We start from the raw sequence: 19665 nt of genomic DNA on the forward strand, positions 1-19665 counted from the left end.
TGATTCTGGGTCTTGATTTTGCAATAGCAGAGATCATATCAGTGCACACTGCATCATCGCAGGCTGCACACCCGCTCAGCTCTTTAGGTGCCACTACATCATGTGGCGGTAGGCCCACGCTGCCCGCTGGCTCAGGCCTACACTGCGGTCCAGCAGGGCTCACACAAATCCTTACCAGATCGGACTGCCAGGGCGGCACATCATTGCAGGCTGCACACCCTCTCAGCACTAAAGGTGCCCCTACCTCAGTGCAACGAAAGTCACCGTCCCGTGGCGGTAGGCGCGTGCCGGACCCAGTGTATCCGGTGCCACCAACTCTGTGCAACGCAAGTCATGGACCCTTTCTGATTAAGTCTCGTGATATGCTAGGCGGACAGAGCCATGTCACCTCCGGCAGTGGGGAAGAACTGGGACACTTAACATCATCCCCCCCTTTATACGTAAGCCGAGTGGGCTGGCTCAGCGTACGCCAGGCCAGCGTAGGCGTGTGAATAATTATTCCTGGGCCCTGGCGTGGATCATTTCTGGGCTGGACAGGAAATCAACTGATGCGTGTGTCTCTGTTGCAGTGTCGGCGCAACACGGTCCGCAATCGACGATGTTGCAATGTTGCATGCACCCGGAGGGCAGCTGCGCACAAAGGGATTGTAAAAGGAGCGCAAGGCCGCTCAGGCTCTTGGCTCATACATGCCAACTGTTGTGTGTGTATCGCTATTGGCGCACCATAAGCCTAAGGCCTAGCCTCCATTGCAGCATGAAAGTCTCATCACATTTCCAGAATGCAAGCAGTATTCAGACTAACATTAGGGGTGAAAGCTCCTTTGTTTCAATACATAAGGCGGAAGGACATCTGCACCTCCGACCTTGGTCTTGCTTGCGGCAGGCACACCCTGAGACAGATACCATAGCAGATGATGGCGACTCTCACACTACGCACAGTGCTAATGAAAGACCAACTTATTCAAACCCCACACACAGAAGTCCTTGCTCGAGGTACTCTTGCATGGAATGCCCTTGACACTTACGTATACAACAACCCATACGTCCAAATGTTGCACACAAATATGACTCATTTCTCCGAGCTGTGGCATATCATCCACATAGCTGCCGCAGGTCAGAAGAATGCCGTTTCTGCGAGAGCCACCAACGCAATGGCAGAACATCCCGGGCACATGCACAACGCCAGTCATGTGGAACTGTACTATGACCGAATGCTGCCTGTTAGTGTCTGATGCATTGGTCTGCATGTTGTGGCCCTTGTCTTGCCCATACTGACATGCACATGCTAATTAAGTCTACGCAACTTCACTAGTGTTCAACTGTGATGAGTGCTGATTAGAATGACAAATCGTGTGCCTTAATGAGCATTGTCCGTACACAGTGAGGGACTGACTGATGCATTTTAGTTAGGGGTGAGTCCCTATTGCCAGCTCAACCTCTGTGAGCCAGACATTGTGGTTGGGATAGTTGCTGATAAACCTGTGCTCTTGCGTGTCTTCAGCAATGTGAGTATGGTGTCCAACTTCTTGCCATGTGGATCAATGTGATCCATCACTACAGGCTGTGTCCACCCAGTTGAGTGTGAGTAGGTGTGCGAAGAGATGTTCTGTTGTCAAATGTGATGGGGGACACTACTTTAGACCTGCCAACGACTTTGACATTTCATACACAGCCCTATTTCTAACATTGCGTGGGGCAAAGTTGTGAAATTGCGCGATTGTTGTTTCAGAGCAATGAGGCCACAGCTAGTGCACACATTCCCAGTGATCTCACTGCCTATGTGTGTCACGGTCAAACATGCTCATTGCTTTCATTTCCCAGGGTGTACCTTTTTGTGCAATCAATGTCCTTACATTCATCCATACTTTCATACATGGTCAATTATGGACATGAAACATCCATGTGAATTTAAATGATTTATTCAGCATTTGTTGGAGTGTCGGAGCTGGAGCAGTACATGGCCATGCAAACCCCACGATACATTGTAGCCCGGTGGAGGGCCAGCCAGAGTCATTTAGGGATTGACAAGTACATCGGAAGAGTACAGTCCGCAGTCTGATTGCTGTGTCATTGGTATGCAAACAAAATATGGCAGTCCATGTCGAGGTCCAAGGTGAGTGCCGCAGAGTGAGTGATAGGTGTTGTTACAGGGCATGATGTAGAGGGCAGAACCAAGCTGAAACATGGTATATAGCAGAGAAGATTGGCACTGGCTCCTTCTTAATACAAAGGTGGAATCACCCGCATCTTTGTCCTCTAAGTCATCTGTCTGACATGTGGGTGCTGATGTTTGGTCTGCAGCACTGTGTGCCACTGACACATCAGGGGCCGGAGATGTGTGTGTAGAAGTACCAGCAGCATTCATCAGCGACTGCCTTAGTGACAGCAATGCGATGATGATGATCTGCAGGGCATGGAAGATACCAACAACTTTTTGCTGGTGTGTATCCGTGGCAGCAATTCTTTCTGCATGCATCCGCTCCATGTTCTCCATTGTCCTCAGCATCTGTGCCAACTCTCGGCTGACATCGCTGAGGCCACTCTGACTAGACAGTTGTACTCTCAGAGTCATGACTCCAGCGATGTCGGGCATGGATTGTTGGACATCATGGAGTGAACTGTGGGTGTCCGTTAGGAAGTGTAAGTGGTCCCTGATGTGACTTAGACACCCACGTATGTAATCTAGTGCGGCTGCCATGAGGTCGAACCCCACCCGCAACTGTTCAGCCACCTCCTTCTGGCAGTCTAACACTTGGTCTTGGAATGTGATGTGTTCTTCGGAGAGGTGCTGGGAGCCAGCCATGGTGGTGGGTGCTTCCTGCTGTGTGGTCTGTGCAGGGGGTGGGGTCTCCTCGTTGCAGCTGGGCTGCCCAGCTCCTGGAGGTGGGTTGCCGTAGCTGTCCATGAGCTGTTGTAGAGCATCGGTGTCGAAGGTGTGGAGGTTCTCTTCATCATCATTGATGAGTTGTCTGGTCTGCTCTGCAGGAGGTGTGGATTGTACCTCTGCAATGTGAAGGGGAGAGGCATTTTAACATTGTGTGCACATGTATGTTGACGCATTGTTCAAGTTTACATACAGACAGTATGACAATGTACATTGTGACTGTTTGGGAGGGGCTGACTATTTGATGCGGGACAGTGGACATTTGAGCTACATCACGGATGTGAGGTTGTACACGTACATTATCATCTCACAGTTTCCTACTATGCCAGATGTAATTGGCCAGTTTCTACGCACAAGCGGAACCAGTGGTGTACTCTGTTCTGTAGTGAAAGTGTTGCACTTTGTACCACATTGTCGTCAATGTTGATGTGCTGTTGATGTTGATGTTTCGTTGCGCGCGCTGCATCGCATTTTGCGATGCAGCGCGCGCAAAGGAATTTGTTTTATTTATTTAAATGTGTACTTACCTCCGTTCATCCATATTCCGGTGTTTACATTTCCCCACCCTGCCCCTCCCCCGCCCCGCCTCACCGCCCCACGGAACTCCCTCCACGGTCCGCTACTGCCCATAGTGTTTACAAAAAGTAATAAATACACACAGGCGGTGTTTCAGTGTTGTGTGCCTACGGTTGCGTAAGGAATATTTTGGAAGATCGCAGATTTTAGGAGGCTAATTTCTTTCTGGAATTATTTATGCAGAGGGGTGCTTCGGGACAGCAGAAAAAAGCCTGACCATGTGCTCAAATCTTATAGTTGCATTTTTTTTATGTTTAAAACGTTTTTATTGAGACAAAACAAACCATGGGGGAGGGGGATAGGAGGCAGGATACATGGAATACAGTCAAAGAAGAGGGGATGCATCTCCAGAGGGTTGGCAATAGGTGGCGCGGTGGCTCAGAGGGAAGAATACAGTAACTGAACGCTAGAATTGCAAGCTGTGGAATCCCTCGCGCGTATCCGACACCCCAAAGCTGAGCAAGAGCATCCCCCCCCATCAACACCTCAATATAGTTGCATTTTTAACGCATCCTACTCAAGATAGTCAAGTATTATTCAAGGACAAATGCTGAAGGGACAAGTTGACATTTAACTTGAGGGGCTGTGCTGTTTGCAGGAGCCCTAATTGTACGATGCTGTGTCTCTCTTCACTACAGATATCTGCGAGGACAGCAAAGCCATGATGCTATTGCTAATGTGATTCATAGTGCATGTGAAAGCTTAGGGACCTTGACATTTTATAAATAGCCGAGGTAAGAGGCACACAATAGTCTTGTTATTGCAAGCGAGCCATTACTGCACATTAAATAAAATACATCTTTTTTCAGAAACTATTAAAGCTACATGTGTATAATATACTTAGAACAATCCCAAACATTGAGGAGTGGGAAATGTGCAATGGTTTATTAAACAGAATGCTATTGCAACACGAGTCGAAAGCGTGCTGTTCTGAGAAGCACGTGGAACATATAATAGTGACGTAGCCACAGGTGCTAGAAGCGCAGGTGCCTGGGGCGGTTGATGTGACACCCCATATATCTTTGATGGAGTTAAGGTGGAGACCTATCAATAACATGCATTTACCTAATATACTTGAAGTGTTCAAGTTAAACTGTCTTATGCCTGGAAACTGTTTGACAGAGTCCTCTTATAGCATAAAGAACTGCGTTCTTTTCCTTTTGTGACTGTATTTTTTGAGTATTTTGTCATATTAGCTAGTGAAACTCTTGCTGAATACATTTAAATTGAGAGGTCCCCAGTATTAGAGAGGTTTTCTAACATGTATATCTAAATGGACATGTGTTTGATTGTAAAGCAAAATATTTCTCAGCAGCTTTGAAAGTGCATCCGAGGCGCACAAGTCAATATATGTCCATTGCTAGCACCCCCACTCTGGAAATTGTTTTAGCACTACTGAACTCAACAGAACGCCTCGTAACGAGTGGGCTACTAACTATTCAAACAGCCTGCGCAGCTCTAAAGAGTTCTCTGACAGTGTGAGGGGGGTTAATACCATCCACATAACGTGATTCCTCACATTGCCCTCCAATGCACAATCCATGTAAAGAAGGACAAAATATACCTTAAGTAACCTCACATTTGCAGAACCCCACACACGACATCACGAATATTAACAGAGATTACATATATCAGAAACCATTACTGTCTTCATAAAAGACATTTCTGAACTCTCAGGTTTCTCTTGCTGCTAAAACACAGATTTAAGCCCTTGCATTTGCCTTGAGCCACTCAGGGCGACGCAAGGCACAGCTTACGTCAGATTTATGACGCAACGGAGGAGTCAGCCTGCATCGTTCTTACTGACTTGTGTGGTGCAAGTGCTGCGCTGTGTTGTCCTGTATGACGCAGCAAGTAATGTGTGCCCATGAAAATGCTAATGCAACAGTAAGGCAGGGGGATCTACTAAGTATACGAGGCCTTCAGCATGTTAAAAGGGCTTCTTGTCCTAATAGTTCACCTTCTACCGACTTCTACTATATATCTGAATAAGTGTCTAAGGTCCTATGTGGAATTTTTCCTAAATGTACTACACTGTCATAGTGCATTACTGACTGTGTTTGTGGTAGTTTTGTTCTGTAAATATACATATAACAAGAAGCATGGATTGCCTGTTGGACATGTTAGTTAGTAGTGAGTTGTTTCAGTGAGAGCCTTCATTTGTGGAACATACATAAGAGCAGTATCTGTCCATATGAGTCAAAGGGGACATGGGAACCACTGTGTGAGAGCATTTAGTATAAGCGTTGTCCTTACATAACGAATTACATGGCATCCAACTCAATATGGAACACTGGATGTATACATCGGCATATATCTCTAAAACTGTCCATTTACCTGTGAAAAACTTCTAATGACATGTCTTTGCTTTTATATATATTGAATGTAATCCTATGACCTAGCAACAGGCAATCTTGAGGAATAATGTTTAAGTAGTATAATTGCAGAATAAGACTTGCCAAGGTGTTTAAATATCAAGTCGGCCTAGGAGTAGAAGTGCCTGCCCAGGCTCAAGTGCACTAGGCCAGCAACATTTTGAAACAGCTACTTGTCTGGATGGTTCACTTGGTAGTCTTAGACCTTTAAGGGCAGATTTATGTTGCACTTGCGCCACTTTTGCGTCGCCGTTGCGTCACTTCTGTGATGCAGCAGCAGCGCAAATCCTGCGCCATGGTGCGGGGTATTTACAACGTGACGCATCTGGGAGATGCGTCACGTTGTAAAGCCCTGCGCCACATGTAGGGGTTCCAGGGCAGGTGGGGGCGTTCCGGCGCAGGAAGGCCTCCTAAAAGTGGCTGAGTGAAATCTACAAGATTTCACTCAGTCACTTTTAGGCCCATGCTGCGTCAAAACCCTGCGCCTGCTTGAAGCAGGCGTAAGGATTGACGCAGCATTGTAAAGATAGGGCCCCCCAGATCATTGCTGGAGCTGCGTCGCGCTTGCGACGCAACTCCAGCAATGCGCCACTTTTCGGCACAGATGCGTCACGCATCTGTGCCGTTTTTGCCCCATGGTGCGCCGCATTATAAATGCGGCGCATCCATGGTGGCGCAGCTGTGGCGCATAATAACTGGCGCATCCCTGCTGATATGCAGGGATGCGCCAGTCGTCATAAATCTGCCCCGTAGTACATATATGTGGATATGTGTCTCACTTCTTATCAGTTTTCTATATGTAGTAGTCACTTAGTACATTGCTGCCTCTATTTCTGACTGTTTATCTCTGTAAATCTATATGTAAAGGGAGGAGCAGATTGTATCATGGGTGTGTCAGTCACTAATGAGTTGCTTAAGTAAGAATGTAACTGCCTCCAATAGCAGTAGGTACATAACAGTTGTGTCTAAATATGTGAGTGAATGTGGAGATGGTTGTAACACTGTCTGAGAGGATGCATTATTAGCGGTAAACATTGTTTACCACGCATGCGATGCAATGCATGCCATTACAACGCAGTCATTACAACGACCGCGTTGTTACATCACATACCATTACAACACAAGTCATTACAATGACTTTCTGTAGGGGGCAGAAGGTGTTGGACTAAAAATCCTACACCTTCCCTACTGTTGCACAAACTGTAGTTGGAATAGTAAATTATACTATTACAAAATCCAGCGCCCCACTACAGCAATTCCTGGTAATGACTTGCGTTGTAATGGTATGCAATGTAACAACGCAGTCATTGCAACGGTTGTAATGCATGCGATGTAACGTGGTCTATTCAGTAGTAGCTCTGACCTTTCATATGCAATTACATGACATTAAAATCAATTTATAATACTGGATGTATAAGTCAACATCTGCGTCTAAAAGTGTGCATTTACCTGTTAAAAACATCTCTGTAAATATGTTCACTTTTATGCACATACAGTTTACCCATCAACTAGGTACATACTAGCTTATGGGTGATTTATAAGTAGAACTGCAGTAGATTGAGGATTGTCAAGTGGTTTCAAATATCACATTGGTTTAGCTGTAGAAGTACATATACAGGTTCAAGTGTACCAGACCTCAGACATGTTGAAAGGGCTTCTTCTCTGGAAGGTTCTCTTGCTAATATCAGAGCTTTTCTATATATCAGGATAATTGTCTCAGTTCCCATTGCGTGTTTTTTTTAAAAATCTGTAGCAATTTCTATTACCACATTCATGGGTCTGTTTCTGCCTTTTGCTGCTTTAAATCTATATGTAAAGGGTGACAAGGATTATCTGTTGGGTGTGCCAGTCACTCATGGGTTGTTTAACTGAGTGTCAATGCCTCCATTAGTGTTAAATACATAAGAGTTATGTCTGTGCATGTGAATGAAGGTTTAAATGTTTGAAGCACTGTTTCACTGGAGGTACGAGTAGTTCTGCCCTTTCATAACTACTTTCATAACATTTTCAACTGAGTGTAGAACACTGGATGTATAACTCAGGTTATGCACCTTATAGTGTGCATATACCTGTCAAAAAACATCTATGTACATATGTTTGTTTTTATGGACATACTGTTTACACTATGACCTTGATATAAACTATATTAGGAATGAGTTTTAAATAGAACTACAGCCAGTTGAGGTTTGGAAAGGGGCTTGAAATATGAAGTTGGCCTAGCTGTAGAAGTGCATGTACAGGCTCAAGTGTAGTAGAATTGAAACATATTGACCAGTTACTTCTAAGGATGAATCTTTTGGTAGGTTCAGAGCTTCACTACATATTGGGAGAAGTGTCTCAGTTCCTCTCTAATTTTTTTATCTATAGCAATATCTATTAGCACATTCATGGCTCTGTTTGTGGCTGTTGCTTCTGTAAATGTATATGTAAGAGGTGCCATGGATTGTCGCTTTGGTGTGTTAGTCAGTAATGAGTTGCTTAACCAAAAGAGTCACTATTTTTATAGCACTAGACAGATAAGAGTTGTGTCTCTGTATATCAGTGAAGGTTTAGAGTGACAGTGTGAACGGATATTTCAGTAAATCTGCAGTTTATTCTATGGCATGTCTTCAAGCTTTGTTAGAGGTTACGTTTAAGTAGAATAACACCAGAAAAAGGCTTGTCAATGGATTTTAAATAGTAAGTCAGCCTAGCTGGGCAACTGCATGAACAGACTCAAATGTACTAGGCCTGAAACATATTAAAAGGACTATTTGTCTAGATAGTTAATTTCACAGTGTGAGAGATTTACTAAATATCTGTATGAGTCTCTCATTTCCTATCTCGTTGGATTTCTTTGTATATATAGCAAACTTTTTAATATACTGCTAGTTCTGTTTCTGGCTGTTTGGTTTTGTAAATCTATATGTAAAGAGTGCCATGGACAGTCTCTGGGGTGTGTTAGTCACTGATGAGTTGCTTAAGAGAAAGTGTTACCACCTCCATTAGCATTAGATACATAAGAGTTATTGTGTGAATATGAGTAAAGGTATAGATGCTTTAAGCACTATTCAACAGGATATATCAGTAGTTGTGCCATTTTATAACCACTTACATAATATTCAACTGAATGTAGAACACTTGATGAATAATTCAGTATATGCGCATAAAAGTGTGCATCTACCTCCTTAAAAAATTCTAATTACATATTTTTGCTTTTATGCACATATAGTTTACTCTTTGGTCTAGGTACATGTTACCTTAGAGAATACTTTTAAGTAGTTCTACTGCAGGTTGAGGGCTGTGAAGAGGTTTATAATACCAAGGTGGCATAGTGGTAGAACTGTATGCCTAGACTTAATTAAGTGCGCTATGCCTGTCACATGTTGAAAGAGCTTCTTGTCTCAGTTGCTAGTGTAAGACTTCCATTATGTATCTGATTAAGTGTCTCAGGTTTTATCTAGAGTTTCTTCATATACATGCTAATTTCTCTTAGTACATTACTGACTCTGGCCCCGATTCACAGAACTAACTTAAGACAAAATCCTAAACTTACTACCATTTTGGTATTCACAGAATGCACTTGCTACTTTTGGCATTCACAGAATGAACTTACTACTTTTGGTATTCACAGAATGGACTTACGACTACTAATTTTACGTCCGCACTCGGGCCGGAATTTCCGCTCCCGGAGCGGGAATTCCACACCCGGAGCGGGAATTCCTTTTCCGGTCTGGAATCTCTGCCTACGGGCCGGAATCTCCGATTCCGGCCCGTAATACACGAAATGTGCCCGTTGATCATTTTAGCCACGGGTAAACACCTGTCCAAGTGCCTACCATCCCCCACCATGCATCAGCTGACACACTGCAGCCAATCCCAGCCAATAGCTCCATTTTGCCATGATGTTGCAAGTGCCTACCATCCCCCACCATGCTCCAGCTGAAGCCAATTAACACTAATTGACCAGCACCACAAAACATATAAAAGCAGCACACATTGAAGGAACAGGTTTGGCCACAGAGAGTTTGTGATCACAAGGCTGCCATCGCCAGAGAAAAATGGAACTAATGAGGAGGAAGAAGAACTTCACTGCAGAGGAGACCACCATGCTTGTGGAGTATATAGTGAGGCACCACAAACGCCTATATGGACTCCCACACTACTGCACCAGTGGCACACATAAGGCAGCCCTATGGTAGCAATTAGCCACTGCTGTTACAGCATTGGGGGAGGAGCGGCGCACAGTCGAGGACATCAAGAAGAAGTGGCAGGATGAAAGGCAGAGGGTGAAGGAGAAGTACTCCAGGATCGAATTAAACAGGATCCTCCCTGCTGCATACTCTGGACTCACCATCCTTCTCACCCCACTGGAGGAGGCTATCCTTACCACAATACACCCCCACTTGGTCCATGGGGTGCCTGTTAGTGATGTCCGCTACGTGGTTCCAGGTAAATGGGATGAAAAAGTGCATGAAAAGATTGTCTGTGTTGCACTGTCATTGTGAGTAAGGAAGTTGTCCAAAGTGTATATAAAAATATAGTCAGTCAGAGACTCATGTGTCACCCTCTGTATGTAGCACCGCAAGTCCCAGAATCCTTTGCATTAGAAAAGGCAAATCCCTCCCCCACTTTTGAAAACATGGGCACAGTACTGTTGCCGTATATACACAATCCTGCTAAGTAGCAATTGACAAATATTAGCAGGGATGTGCCAGTAACAATGCGACACGCAATTCAACTCTTGCGCCACCAGAGATGTGTTGCATTTACAATGCGGTGCACTGTGGCGCAGGGATAGACAGATGTGTGTTGCATCTGATGGCATTAGGGGGGTGCTTTGCTGGAGCCGTGTAACAAGTGTGACGCAACTCCAACAATGTCCATGGACCTCCCATACCTAACGTTCTGTGCCACTCCTTACGTGTGCTTCAAGCAGGCATAAGCTTGTGTCGCAACAGCCTCTGAAAAGTGACTCCATGAAATCTCGTCGATTACACTGCATCACTTTTATGAGGCATATCCCAAAGGAACGCCAACCCTGCCTACATCAAAGCTGACGCAGGTTTAATGTTGTGCAGGGCTTCACAAAGTGAGGCATCCCCATAGATGCGTCACGTTGTCAATAAGTCGAAATGTGTCACCTGTATTACACCACCGCTGTGTCACAGAAGTGACCCAACAGCGGTGTAAATGTTTTTCAAGGGGCTTGTAAACGTGCCACAAATTATCCAAGAAGTAAATCACCCTGTGCCAGCCTAAATCACAAAGCAGAAGGTGAGAGAATCATCAGATCAAAATAGTCATACACATATTCTATTGTTCATTTCCCACCCTGCCACGCCATTACATCCCCAACGCACCACTGCTCCTACCTGCCCCGTCTGCGGCAGTACTTCACAACACTGTTAGCATGCAGAAGAAATGGGGGATTCCCTGAAAAGTTCAACAAGCACATTTCCCATTTGGTTACTTTTCTCTCTTCTCACCCATTGACACATTCAGCCAGAGCACAGACAACTGCAGTAGCAGAGGTCCCTGCATCTACTGGGAGGAATCGACATCGTACAGAGAAAGGCATACCACCCTCACTAAGTGGTAAGTCAAACTGGCCAGGAAATGGTCAAAATGCATACATTGTTAGGAGACGATAGAGGGACATATAGTACCCACATATGAAAGTCAACCAGAGATGAAAAAATAGCTACATTACTATTGGAGTTGTCAATGGACATTCACCTTTAGCAAATGATATTTGTGAACAGCGAAAGACAAAACATAACATGCCTTGGCTCATCATACCTTTGTAATTGTGGAACATAACATGTATTTCACCAACAGTCCCAGACCTCGGAATCCAATCCTGTAATAGAGTGCCACAACTAGTCAAAGGGTGTCCCCACTAATTTGTAATAGTATCTGTAGACCTAATCAAGAAATCCAGTTTGCACAAATATGGTAATGATGAACAAGAAGTGAGATACCAGTGTCAGTAGTATTGACAATGCATCCACTGTCCAACTTCGAATGTTTCCAATATACATTAAATTGCCCAGTCCACACAGCTGGTCATGTACTTCTTACATTGGCTGGCTTTTTTGTTGGCCATCAACAAAACACGATAGTGGACCTTACCTCAGGATTCATAGTCATGTCATTGTGATATAGGTTGCATCTAGGTAGTGGGCCCATTCTAAGTTATATGTGGGATCACTCATGATATTAAGTATAACACACTTCTGCAACGGTGGTGCCCACAACTGCTTGTGATCATCCTTTGTGCCAGAAATTGAGTGCATCACATGTGGCTGCAGAAATGTAAAGTTGCAAAACACACTTATCATTGTAGGTACAATGAGGTCCTCCCAGAATCAAAGACACACACTGACTTCTGCTACAAGGTTGGCTGTGACATCTGTTCAGGGACCACACACTGTTCCGGTGCTGGGCCAAGGTAAGTAAACCCAAGAATAATTCAGGCTGAATGCTCATTAAATGTGCCTTTCACCTCCACTGTATGTTGTATGTGTTGTACAACACTGTTGTCCTGCATCACAATATGCTCACATATGCCATTTGAACACATGCAAGATCAGACCCTGGTGGCTAATGAAAGGACGACACAAAATGTATGCCAAGTAAGTGTAGAATGGACATACAATAGGACAATGTGTCATATGAAGTGACCAAAACAAAACAGGTTAGCAATTCAATGATAGGAAAAATCCCTAGCAAAATATATATGGTTAAATCATAATGAAATTGGCATGGCTGAGGCCCACACTGATGCCAGTAGTGTACCTTTGAGATGTGTGTAGAGGCTGCCAAGGTGAATCTTCATGCAGTCACACCTGCAAAATAAGTTGGCTGAAGAGCAACACGCTAATCCAGTGCAGGCAGAAAGCATCAAGGCTTCTCAGCCTATCCGCAATGTGTGATCATAACCAAATGTTGCATTCTGCTTGCCTCCTCTCTTACCGTATTCACATGTATAGGTGAGTGTTTGACATATGAGGTTTGGATGTCTGCTGTACAGGATACCATCCGTTGTCAGCTAAGTAGTACCATGATGTTGGAAATAGAGTATGCAAAGAGAGGACACTAAAAAGGATGGACATAAGAAATCTGTGTTCTCTCATTCAAAAATTAGCTGTGTGACTCCATGGGTAGGTAAGCACAAATGAGCAACATCATGTCCCTGACTACTGCACATCTCACACATGAACTCCTTTCTGACTTGTCAAAAGACATTACACTCATGAAAAATGTTAGTCTTAATGGCAAAGGTGAAATCAGTGTAATGTGGAGGAGTCCGGGTCATTTATCCCCTTCCTTGAAATATCAGTAACCTTCTCATACAAGTTTGTCTGTTGATGTGTCATCTCATTGATGTCAGTGCTGCGTGGACGTAACAGCTGGCAAATGCTGCATGTGAGCAGGTGCCCACATGTAAAGTTCATGAGGTAAACATGCTGCACATTGTCCTGGATTATCCGCAAATGGTTATTGAGAATGACATGTTGGCTCATAGCTACCATCTGTTGTACTAAAATATGGACATGTATGTTTCATCACAGCTGCTGACAGGATGACACCACTGCAGCGGACACCATCCCGGGGAATGCATGACATCCTGGCTGCAGCAGTGAAACCCTTGCGCACCTGTCCTTCAGGTAATTTTGGCATGAGGTGTGTCACTAGCTTAGATTACTAAGCCATGACAGAGATCAAGAACCCCTTCTGCGTGGAATCAGCAGTTGTCGTTTACAAAGTGAAATACAAATCAGGAATGTCATGTGCCTGTCTGCCAATTAGTGATGCAGATCATTGAGAATGTTGTCACTTCCCTCTTCAGCTGCTGGATCAGGGACAGCTATGTCTACAACATCTATGAGGAGACAGGTTCAGCAGGTGACACTAGGGGGGACGTGAAGGGACAGAAAGTTGTGGCTGGAGCTGGTGAGTTTGCTTGTATCATGTACATCTCCGTGTAACACCTCAGTGCTATGGTGTGAGCTGTCATTTGTGGTGGTACCCTAACCAGGTCACATGATCCTCAGCTGTTGATGCAAAGTGCAGTTAATACAACTCTTGTGTTGCACCACATGTAATACCAGGTCAATCACTAATACGGTTGCAACCTCTGCGTTGTAGGGGATGCTGGGAATGAGGATGACAGACCTACGACCAGTGCGGTCCTAAGGGGAATCAGAGGGGAGAATCTCCTGATCCTTCAAGCGGTTATGTCAGCAGCAAGTACTGCTCAAGAGGAGGAGGAAGTTCCTGAGGACATCGACTTGGTGGATGATGATAACTACATGTCCATCCACTCCGGGGATGACGATTCTGATACCAATGAGAGCTATCGTGCCAGATTGCCAAAATCAGTCACGGCATCACATCCTCCGCCAAGCAACGTTCGTCAGCCTCCTCCCAAGCAGACAATTGCCTGTCCCCAGCATACAGCAAACGAGCCACAGCTCCCACGCATCCCAACACAGACATCACTCCCTCACAGCCCTCACATCCAGGACCTACATGGTGGTTCCCCTACCCACTCTTCCCTATACAGTATATCCCTGCCATCATCTTCACCATCTGGGGGAAGTACCAGCCCTGTTGTGGTGCAGGTATCCCCTTGGCACCATTCTCCTGCCCACAGGTTCCACCTGCCACCCCCTCCCCTGCTGTTGGACCTGCTCGTCCCATCCATGGCAGACACCTGCAGAGAGGGCCTGCACCTGTCTATGGTGGCCAGTGGGAGCAGGACTTCTTCCAACAGCAGACAGATGTGAGGCAGGACATTCGTGCCATAGGGGCTACCCTGTCAAACATGTCTGAGTCCCTGCAGGACATGGTCCAATTCCCTCAGGTGGTGGACAGGCTGAGCCAAGTTTTGGATAGGATGGATAGAACTTGGCAGGACATGTCCAGGAATATGAGAGACATGATATCCATCCAAAGGGAAGAGAGTGCAAGACACCATGCCTTGGCCATGAGGATGATGGAGGGCATGCTGAAAGTGATACAAAGTCTCCCTTCACGGTCAAAGCAGGGAGGGGAGCCATCACATCTGCCTGCAGGACAGCACATCCACACACCTGTACCACCAACTGCACAGCACCACAGCAAAGGTACACATCCACACCGGCGGCCTGAACATGCACTCCCACCACCTGCACAACCACCACCAACACCTGCACAGGCACTCCCACCACCTGCACAACCACCACCAACCCCTGTACAGGTACTGCCACGCCCTGCACAACCACCACCAACACCTGTACAGGCACTGCCACCACCTGCACAACCACCACCAACCCCTGTACAGGCACTGCCACCACCTGCACAACCACCATCAACCCCTGTACAGGCACTCCCACCACATGCACAACCAGCCCTTGTCCAGGCACAAACACCAAATGTGCATACACCATCTGCCCCTGCACATGTAGATCACCCTGTACAGGCACATGGACAATACCCACCTACACATAGGTGACAAGCCCGGCTTGACCCCTCACAGCGATCATCACCTCCAAAATTGCGATGTCGCAAGCACGATCGCCAGTGACAAGAACCCCAAGACAAATTGACCACGTGAATATGTGTATAGAAAAAATAAAGATCTACAAAACTAAGATTCTGTTGTGTATGATGTCCTGTATAATGATGTAGGTGGCCTAGAGATGTGAGGAGGTATGTGTCTGTGTGACACAGTTACAAGTGTAACCCATCATTGCAACAAGCCTTTATGTGCATAGCAATTGACTCACCAAATATGTGTCCATATTCTGAACCAGACATCCAAAATGAAGTCAAACAAGTTAAAGTAAGTAGAATTCCTCAAAGATATTTATGTATGAACAGAAGAACAACCGTCCATTTGGAAGGGAGAAAGGAAAACAAATGATGATCTTAATGCAGATGGAGAAGGGAACTTGGATTGGGGTGGGGCAACAAAAATATAACACGTCAGGGAGCGTCAAGGAAACCAGTCTATTTACAAGGGGAAAATGAAATAATTGTTCAGGACGACGTCTCAGTCAAAAGTCAAGTGTCCTTCTGGTCATCCTCTACTACCACAATGTCCAGATCCTCAGAGTCTGATGCAGGCACACGGCTGGCAGGTGCAGGAACAGGCACCACATGGGTTCGGGACACACAAGGAGTACGGCGGTAAACAGTGTGGGGCAACGGACAGGGGGAGACATTGACGGTGGTATGGGAAGGGATTTGGGAGACAACAGACGACATGGCTGTGGCCATGGAATTGATGCTGGTGGTGAGGGTGGCCAGAGATCGGACAATGTCCTCTCGCATCATGCATATCTCCAGACACACTTGTAGCATGATGCAAGTGAACATGTCTGACTGACCCTCGCACATCCACCTCAAGTCCTCTGGCACAGCCACAGGAGGAACAACACCGGGAGGGGCCTGGGGGAACAGGAGGGATGTGATGCCTCAGGTCCAGAGACAATGTTGTGGTCGAGCTGGCAGCTATGAGGAGGGGGACTGGTTGCAGGGGATGCAGCTGGAGCCCCCGATGGAATGGGGGACTATAGAGGTAGGGAGGGGCTGATGGCAGGTCCAGATTGGGTATTGGCCTGCCCCAGGAACCCCTCTTCAGGACCCACAGGTGAAGAGTAAACTTGTAAACTTGGTACTTGTATAGCGCACGACTCACCACTGAGGCATCTCGGCGCTGTAACTCATACCGCTGTAGGAACCCTTCCTGGCTTTCCCTGTGAAGTGTCCACTCCTGGGCACCCCCATGGTGAAGCCAGGGATCCCAGCGCTGTTGGGGCCATTGTGGAGATTAAGCAAGCTATTGCCCAGAGTTGCAGCGTGGGACCCATGATTAGAATAGGCACTGAGGCGAGAATGTCAGGTCCGAGGAATTATTTAGCCCGAGACCCCACCGAGGCGGGAATCGAACCCTGGTCCTGGACCAGAGCTCTGCATCAAGGTCTGCCGCTCTAACCATTGAGCCACACTTCTCAGGGGGAGAGTAGCTCTCCACCACATCATGGGCAGAGGTGTTGGGTTCTCCCCCCCACCTTCAATGTCCACAGCCTCCACCCGGGAGGTAGCACCAGAGTTGTGTTCCTTGTCAGTCTAGGTGGGTGCAAGCCCCATGCCTCCTGATGTTGAGGGTCCCTCCTCATCCTCTTCTTCCTCGTTGGTGGAAAGAGGGTGTAGCCGCCAGCGCACTGATGGCCTCCCGCTCCGTACCTAGTCCTGCTATTCTTCCATTTGGCCAGCTGTGCCTGCTGAAATGTAAGCAAAATCCTGATGTGGTGGTTGTTTCATGCAGGACGAGACACATACATAGATGAGCCAAGGTCAGACTTTGTTTTCCTCTGATCACACTCTACAGTTGTCAGTGTTTATGAACTTACATTACGTGTATGTTCACTATCATTTACTGAATTGAGTCTGACATGGACATCTCACGTGAATGTTTGTGGCTTACACAACTGTATTGGCCAACCCTCAACCTTGGCATTCTTGTAATCTGAGTGTCCTGTCACTGCTACATGTGCAGGTTCCAAAACCAGTCCACCAAAGGAGAACATGAAGATTCCAGAATTATTTGAATTTGGCCATTGATATGGAGTCGCAGCTATTTAACGTCTGGACAAGTGTCAACTGCTTTGTAGCATTGTATGGGACAAGACAAGTGCCTAATGTGGGTCACACATCCACATAGGGTCTGGGCTATTTCTTTAGCTACATTGTGAGTCTAGCCTTTTGCTGTTCCCACACATAATCTCACAATCCAGTGCCACCTATTGGCTTTGGTGACTGATAAGGTAGTGCAGTACACCGGTGAACAGTGGTGGGTCGTTGTGACAGCTACCTGTAGATGTGAAATGTCATACAGGCCACTGAGGGTGAGACGTCTGTCAGTGGACACACCTTGCAAATTTAGAAGCACTTAAGAGGGATGCAAGGATCTCAAAGTCTGTCTTGACTCCATGGCACATGATGATCTGTCTCAATTGGAACCCAAACTCTACAAATGCAATGCAAGTCACAGCATCCAATACCCTTTGGCCTGCCATGCGCACACTGGACAGTGTCTGTACCATTGCTCATTCAATGGACACATCAGTTATGATTTCCTTGTTTCAATAGTAGTGGTGCTGGCAGAGCAGATTTCAATATGAATGCACAAGTGTGTCCCATTTACCCAGTTGTCATGAAGAAACTACAACTCCCAAAATGCACTCTGCCCAGTACAGTCCATATGCCACAGTGCGCCTTTTTCATCTTGGTGACTGCTGCATGGACACAGAATCAGTGAATGGAGGCATGGGACACACAATGGTACATATTGTTTCACTCACATGATACTTCCAGACACATATTGCATATGATGCACTTACCAGGTCCCTGCTTCTCATGCTCCTCCAGCTGAGCATGGAGGGTCGGCCAAGCTGCTCGCAAGACCCTCCTGTACAGTGGGGAGAGGCGAGGACGATGCCATGGTGCTGGGAAGACAGGCCCACCAGCTCCTCAGCCTTGTGCCGGAACCAGCGTTTTAGGTCCTCCCAGCGTTTGCGGCATGCCCTAGCACTCCTGGTGTGGACTCCCACTGCACTGTAACGCTCCCCAATGTTGACCCTTAGCCTGGCCCGGGCTGCATTGCTCAGCTGGAGTTCTGGGTCCACATATAGCTGAGGATATTTAGACAGCACCCCCTCAGCTAAGATGTCTAATTCACTTTCAGTGAAAGGGGGTGCTTTCTCTTCATAACCCTCAGCCAATTTGGGGCAAATAAGTAAGATGAGAGCAGCAGGATGTCAGAGGATCTGATCTGTGCTAGAGGATGACTCAGAATGAACACAAAATGGCTGTCAACAACTTTCTGTGATGTATTTCCTGCCTCCCACTTCCTGTAAAACATTTCCTGTATGAAATAATGTGTTCCGGGTCATTTTCGGAGTTTACGGCCCGTGAACATAGTTTCCGGTTCCGGAGCAGCAGGTCCGCACATGCGCATTACGCTCCGAAATCGGAACTTACGTTTTCGGCCCGTAAACTCCGAAAATGACCCGGAACACATTATTTCATACAGCAAATGTTTTACAGGAAGTGGGAGGCAGGAAATACATCGAAGGAAATAGTTGGCAGCCATTTTGTAATCATCCTGATCCATCCACAATCAGAAATCAAATCCAATGCCATCCTGCTGTTCTGTTGTGGAAAAAAATGAAATGACAGTGCAGGTGAGAATAATGAATATGTAACAAAAGGAGGAACAGACCATTTAATGACATTTCTGCATGGACGGGGGGGCTGACACAACATCAAACCCCAGTTTCATTTTCTCCTACTTTGCATTATGGTACATGTAGTCCATATTGAGTGTTCATTACCAGAGTTGTGTGATGTGTTATGTAACATTGGGGTGGAGCAGTGTGGATATATCACAGACACATGGTGCCTGATTCACCCATGACATCATCACTCACGTTGTGGGCCCATCATTTGTGGGGGAGTCAAATCTGTTGAGGGCACAGGCCTGAGAATGCAATGGTTATGGCCTTTTGTGATTAAGTGACCTATCCTCATAAGGTCCGGGTAGGTCTCTCAGAACATGTATCGTTTTTCATCTGCGTCAATAGATTCTTTAGGGACATCCACTACACTGATCGCTGACATGGGCACATGAGCTGAAGCACGCTCAACCTTTTGACTACTGTCAACAGCTGTGATTTACATGCAGTGTGGCTTGCAAAGTTGTCTCAGGAAGGAATTTATTGACACAGTCATGTATATCCAAGTTTCATCATTGACAACCGACAGCAAACCACATTTTGTCCATGACACTACAGGTTC

Source organism: Triturus cristatus, chromosome 5_1, assembly GCF_964204655.1.
Source record: "Triturus cristatus chromosome 5_1, aTriCri1.1, whole genome shotgun sequence".
NCBI lineage: Eukaryota > Metazoa > Chordata > Amphibia > Caudata > Salamandridae > Triturus > Triturus cristatus.